The sequence below is a fragment of the Lygodium microphyllum genome, chromosome 13 (assembly GCF_053477565.2).
Source record: "Lygodium microphyllum isolate KBCC chromosome 13, Lygodium_microphyllum_v1.1.10, whole genome shotgun sequence".
NCBI classification, from domain to species: Eukaryota; Viridiplantae; Streptophyta; class Polypodiopsida; order Schizaeales; family Lygodiaceae; genus Lygodium; species Lygodium microphyllum.
The window spans coordinates 39,659,133-39,666,453 of record NC_141147.1 but is presented as its reverse complement, the minus strand read 5'-3'; positions in this window follow the sequence as shown (position 1 = coordinate 39,666,453).

Below are 7,321 nucleotides of genomic sequence, written 5' to 3'. Positions count from 1 at the left end.
TGGTTTTGTCAGGGGGTAGGGTGAGCATTGTGCTGTGTTTTCATATGTATCTATTTTGTATCAGCTTGATGCTTCCTTTGGTTGTTTTGTGCAGATCTGTTGTGGGATTCGACGGGCTGAGTCGCCCTACCCCATGGTCGCCAATGAGAGCGGAGTTTTGAGCCCGGAATGTGCTTAAAATTTGCCAAAAAATCCAGAATTTAGGGAAAAAATCTTCAACATCGAAGACGGCCACTACAAGATATAGACCTTATAGCGACATTTAAATCGACGAAAATACAAACAACAAAATCTGCCCCCGTCGTCGTAAAAAGCGTCATTATTGACGACGCCATAGAATTGTCACTATATGCATCGCTATATGCGTCGGTTATAGCGACGCATATAGCGACGGTTACAGAGAATTTGCGACGCTTATAGCGACGACAATAGAGACGTGTGCAGTAAATTTGCGACGCAAATAGCGACGGTAACAGAGAAAAAAAAAATTTGTGGCAGTGAGCCATACAAAATAGTTTCTGCATTGCTGCATACAAAGCGTTTGCAAACAAAAAGAATGTATACTGAAATCATAAAACTGATAGATGAAATAAATACATGATATCGCATAAAATGCGATTGGTACAATCATAAAACAATATCACTAATACATAGAAAATGTCTACATAGATCGGGCGACTAAAAACTAAAGGTATGTGAGCTCTAAGGATCCAAGGGCGAGCTACAAATCCTCGTCCCCCGAAAGCTCTTCCCGCTGCAAAGGAGCATCAAACGGATTCTGCAGAAAAAGAAACAACATATCAATCCACCATACAATAATGCATTCAAATATCTCATGGTAACTACGGACAAGAAAGATGAGTGACTTACTGGGCCGCCGCGTCTATACAATCGGTCGATCAATGATCTGAGATCGTGCCTCTCTGCATATCGAGTCTCAAGGCCTTGCGGATCGCGATTTGTAATGGAGTGCTGCAAAGAAAACAAAATGCTAACTGTTAGAAACATGATTGTCAGTACAAAGAATATCTCAAAAAAACAAATAAGCAAAACAAAAGAGAAACTTATAAAGTCCTCCAAATATGTCCTGTGGCCGCCACTCCCAAGATGATGTACATATCCGGCCTCGATTCATGCCCTCGCCGCCTCCCGCTGCTGACTCCAACGTCCTGGCGAATTTGTAGCCTCCTCCCTCAGTCGGCGCCAGTCGTCTACATCTAACCACTCGGGCTTTGGAGCCCCACTCTTGATTGCCTTGCGTGCGTCGGATCGTCTATGTGACATGTATGCACGCATGCAATCCATCATCCAGCCCGTAGAGAATCTATCCACTATGACTGGCACCGGGAACTCCTCGTGCAAGGATGCTACTATGTACTCCTTTCTCCCCTCCGGTATGTTCCTCCAATGATCTAGGACGTTGTGCCGAAAAACTTGTTGGCACAACTCCCTCATGCGAGCCATCACCCTCCTCCCCTCATCATTCATGATGATGGCTCCTGACCTGCCATCCACTAGGTATCCATAACCCCTAGGAGTATGCCTTGTATGGGCCCTCTCCCATCTCCGTCCACACTCCTGGGCATATCCAGGAGACCCCTGTACATCCGGTGTACCGACGGGGGTACCCTCTCCCGGAGTGCCACTCAAAGGGGTGCCACCAAAGGGGGTGCCACCAAAAGGCGTGCCATCTGCCGATGGCTGTGCAAAAGCCGGAGTAACTGGAGTGGACGTCCCCACAGGTGTGACAAATCCTGGAGGTGACCGAGCTCCAGCTGAACGACGAGACGGAGACACCGCCTCTGTGTCTCCACAGCAGCACCCCCCTGATCCTCCTGTAGTCGCAGTCCCTCCCTCTGGCCCAAGTCGTGAGCGTCGAGATCGTCTGCTCGAAGCTGAAGCATCTGATCGCGCTGAAGCTGATCTAGCAGAGCGCCCTGACGAAGAATGAGACAGCTCCTGATCTGCCATCTCTCTGAATCTCGCGAGCTGATCTGGAGACATGCGTGCCATCATCTCCTAAAACTCCTCATCGCTCATCCCTCGACTCATCCTGAAAATGTCGATACCTGCACAGATAAAAAATGATGTTAGAATAATCAATTTAAACTATACAAAGCACATTAATATAAATCATTTTTGAAAAATCCCTCTTAAAATGCATATCTTATCTACCTTTATGGAAGATCTAAACAACGAATTGAGTAATATAATTCTCCAAGAATGAAGTATTCTATGGTCCCATGTTAATCTCCTGACACAACTCTGCATACACTGGAAGGTCGATAGACATGTCACCACAAAAGAACGAGTCTGTCTCGTTCTCAAAAAATTCTACGACTTCTGTATTTCCATCATTGTTAGCCGATGCGGGCTCCAAGCTTGCGGTGGCCTCCACCCCTTGTAATTTCGATCCCTCTATTTGCATATTTTCTTCATCTATGGCTGGAACATCACTTTGATCGTATACTCTCGCACCTCGAGGAGTTGAAGGTATAACATACCACCATCGAGGTTGTCGGGGATTTGGATAGAAGATTACATGTTCACAAACACTTACAAAGCGGCTTCAAACCATTGTGACATAAACCATGTCGTATTACAATTAGCAAGCAAATGACTATTTGTACCTGTTCACAATGGGCTGGCAACACAAAGGTGTCGCGCAAATCCATCCATTTTTTTTCGGAATCTATTTCGAGAAATCTAGATGGACCTCGTCGAACTACTGCGCCAGCTCCTCCAAGTACCACTTTGAACCACTGCACATCGAATATTATCATGGAGAAGCTACGGTAATCCACTGTAATAATACTTTGCAAGTTCCCAAAATACTCCATCTCATCCACAACCGTGTTCGGATCCGTTGCTTGTCACCGGCTCTCTTGCTCAAACCTTGCCATGACACCACAGTCCATTGTGGAGTGCATTTGGTCAATACGCTCCACCCGAAAATGCCGTCCGCACGACCACGCTGCACTATATATTTTGTACTGCACATTGAAATACTCAAGTTAGATGTAGTAAGCAAATTTAGATACGACACATTCTAAACCCCTCATTACCTTTGGACTACATCCCCTCGAGAACTCCCACTCCTCCATTGAGACCTCTGTCCCTTCGCTGGATGCTGCGGTCAAGGCTCCATGCAACCATCGTGTTGACATAAACCGCGGCATCTCCTCCATGCCTTCGGGATATCGAATTGATCGGTGACGCGTACTGCGTTGAAATTCAGCTCACGCTTCCTCTCGATCTTGCCTTGCAATCTGGTACTTGGCGAGCCATGTCTCCATGGAGGCATGGTGCAACATACAAAAGCGATTCACCTTCTCTTCCATTGAGGCATCCATTCTTTTTTCTACCCCATTTCCAACCACCACATCTCCAGTCAGCCTGTCATCGTCCTTCAGCGTCCATAGCATTTCATTGTCTGGTTCCACCGTTGGTAGCCATTGTGAGATATGCACTAACGCCTCTAACACCAACCAACCTTCCGCCATGCTACCTTCCGAACGAGCTCGTTGTCGCACAAAGCCTTTTAGGGTTTTCATGAAGCGCTCCAAGAAGAACATCCATCGCGTATGGACAAGTCCAACAATCTCCACTTCGTCCACAAGATGCACAAGAAGGTGAACTTGTATCGTGAGCATGCTAGTGGGCAGGTATTTCTCAAAGAGACAGACCGTCTCAACTGCTCCCCGCCTTGCAGATTCAATAGAGGACGTCTTAATCTCTTTCTGTGAGATCCATTGCACCAAAGTCGACAACTTGTAAATGGCCCTGCGAATTTCTGGAGTTAGGCATCCCGCGATCGCGATCGGTAGGACAAATTGCCACAAATGAGAAAGCATTAAAAATAATGGTCACTTTTCAAATTTCAAAATGTCCACGCTAATTAAAATCCATTCTGTTCACAAACCTGACATATCTTATGCCAATCATGGGATTTTAGCCTAGACATTTGGTCATCTTTAGAAAATGCGGACCTGAGAGAACGCATCATACTCATCGGAGTGCGGATAGACTTGATTACTTGCTTCACAATGCGCTCTTCTTTGGTAGACAAAACCCAGGGAGCGCGAGGAAGCTGCACTCCCCCTTCAGCACTCGACTGCGGCCAAAGCGCCTCCATCTTACCTACCTCCTTTAAATCTATTCGTGACCCTATAGTGTCTCTCTTTCCTGTGATGTGGTCCCATAGCAAGCTGCCCACATTTTTGAAAATATGCATGGGATCCAACAAGTGGTTGACCTGTAAGTGGGTCCAATATGGCAACTCGTAGAAAACTAAGAACCGTCGCATTCCATTTGGATGTGATTCCGGGTTTACCATTTTCAGCTCGTACCAGCTTGCAGCATTTATACGTGCTGGAGGTCGTCCAAGAAAACCTTCCCTGAGTTCATGATCCTCCGGCAAGAAAGCGGCGTGTCCTTGATATACCATCTTCTTCATGGTTCGTGACCTTCGGGAGTCTAATTGTGGCCCACACAATGGACATGCATGATAACCTGAGGTAACGAGACCTGCAAGGCGATCCACGACCTAGTGAATACTTGATTGAATGAAATAAAATATAGATATTACTAGCGAGAACAAAGGTCTACTCACCTGAGCACTCTCCCAATCCCGAAAAGTCATGCATCGTCCACATGAGAATGGCTCGAATGTTGGCTGACCGCTGACCATCGCGCCTGCTCATATCTTGCACTGTGACCCCCTCCTCCCACAAAAGCTTAAGCTCATCGACTAATGGACGAAGATACACGTCCATATTTTTTACTTTGTAGCGGCCCGGGACGAGCAAGCTAAGGATGAGATGTCCTTTCTTCGTAGAAAGCCATGGAGGAATGTTGTAGTTGACAAGCACTATAGGCCACACACTGTAAGAAGTCGAGCGCAGACCGAATGGGTTCACACCATCCATGGCGAGACCCAGCCGAAGATTCCTTGGCTCTCACGCAAAGCCTAGGAAGGTAGAGTCAATGTGGCTCCATGCGCGCGAATCTGCTGATATTCGTTGCACTCCATCCGTGGACCTATTCTGCACATGCCACATTGTCAAGCTTGCCATGGCAGACGTGCGAAACATGTGGTTTATGCGGGGGATGAGCGGAAAGTGTCTGAGGACTTTTTGAGGGATGGTCTGCCCTTGCAAGTCCTGTCGATACCTGTGAGCACCACACTTTGGACATGTCTCCATAGTCTCGTATTCATCTCGAAACAATATGCAGTCGTTGATACATGCATGGATGTTATTGTAGTCCATGCCAAGCTTCCGTAAAACATGTCGTGCATCATCACGAGACTCAGGCATGGTGTTTGCAGGTGGCAATATATGATATTTCAATAACCTAAAAAAATCATAAAACACCTTGAAAAATCCATCCATGTTTGCAATAATACTGTTTTTAAAAAAAAACAATGAAGTCTGTGTGCAAGGTACCTGAATAACTCAGTCACACTCATATCGCTCCAACCGTATTTTGCTTGCACACTTAAGAGTGCAAGCAATGTCTTCAACCGAGATACTCGGCACCCATCATATAATGGTATGGATGCTTCCTCTCTAAGCGGGTCAGATGTCTCAACATCCATGGGAATCAATGCATCGATCATTGCCTCCATCTCAGGCTCCAAGATTGTAGGCAAGTTGGGAAGGTTGTCTGTCTCCTCTGGCATTGACAGTATAGATGGGCCTTGCGAGTGGTCGATTGGCTCCTGCAATCCATCCATTGCACGTCCACGAACTCTTCTAATTGGCCACAAATGGTGCACTCCCCCTTGGGTCGAGACATCACCCCCCTGGATACAAAATTTGCCAACAAGACCCAATCTTATTGTGTATGGTTTTCAATTAGCTTGAGAGTACAATGCATGAAAAATGCTAACTTCAAATTATCGTTTGCTAAAAATCTGCAATCGCCTGATCAATGATCTCAGATTGAAACTCGCGAAATCGTCGTACGTGTTCTATAGACAATCGGCGTTTTCGTCTAATTGCCAACTTGCATTGAGAGCAAGGACATGGGACACGCTGATTAAGATACGACTCGTGGTCTTGAACAATAAGACCTTCTTCGTTTGCCATCTTATCTACATTACAGCAAACGAGGCTTAAATGGATAGCTTTATGGAGATGTACGTCAAGTTGCAAGTTGACCATAAACCTTGCATTGTATATAGTAGTCGAGAGATTTTCCTATGTTATATCTCGGCCTTGTATCATGCTCAACGATTTGTTTGTCCCGGTAGATAATTTTTTGTTATATCTCGGCTTTAAGTATAAGTAATCCATTTTAAAATTAATGCGCGCCATCTATGAAATTTTATAACTATAGTAATAAAATTTATTTCAATCAATTCTACTCATAGTCATAAGACCTGAGAGAAATTATCCTATACTCAATTTAAGGGTTTTTTCTTCTATAACAATAATTTTGGGTTCATTTTGATGAAGTACGTGGCCGTATGCAAAGCACATTGCATACCATTATCAATAAGTATATTATCTTAAATTTCCTTCCCCTCCCTCTCCCTCTCTTTCTCTCCCTCTCCCTCTCTTTCTCTCACCCTCACCCTCTCCCTCTCGTTCTCTTTCTCTCCCTCTCTCATTTCCTCCCTCCCCCTCCCTCTCCCTCTCCCTCCCTCTTTCTCCCTCTCCCTCTCCCTCCCTCTCTCTCCCTCCCCCTCCCTCTTTCTCTCCCTCTCTCATTTCCTTCCCCTCCCCCTCCCTCTCCCTCTCCCTCTCCCTCTCCCTCTCTTTCTCTTTTTCTCCCTCTCCCTCTCTATCTCTCTTTCTCTCTCATTTCCTAAACAAGCAAAAAATAAAGTGATTTAAACATCCTCCAAGCAAAAGGGAGAGGGAGAGATACAATGCACTCTCCCTCTCTTTCTCTTTCTATCCCTCTCTCATTTCCTTCCCCTTCCTCTCCATCTCACTCTCTTTCTCTCTCATTTCCTCTCCTAAACAAGCAAAAAATAAAGTGATTCAAACATTAAACAAGCAAAAGGGAGAGGGAGGGAGAGAGAGAATGCACTCTCCCTCCTTCTCCCTCTCTTTCTCTTTCTCTCCCTGTCCTATTTCTCCCCCTCCCTTTTCCTCTCCCTCTCTTTCTCTCTTACTCTCTCGTTTCCTCTCCTAAACAAGCAAAAAAGAAAGTAATTCAAACATTAAACAAGCAAAAGGGAGAGAAAGAGAGAGAATGCACTCTCCCTCTCTTTCTCTTTCTCTCCCTCTCCCTCTCCCTCTCCCTCTCCCTCTCTCTCTCTCTCTCTCTCTCTCCCTCTCCTTCTCTTTCATTTCCTCTCCTAAAAAAA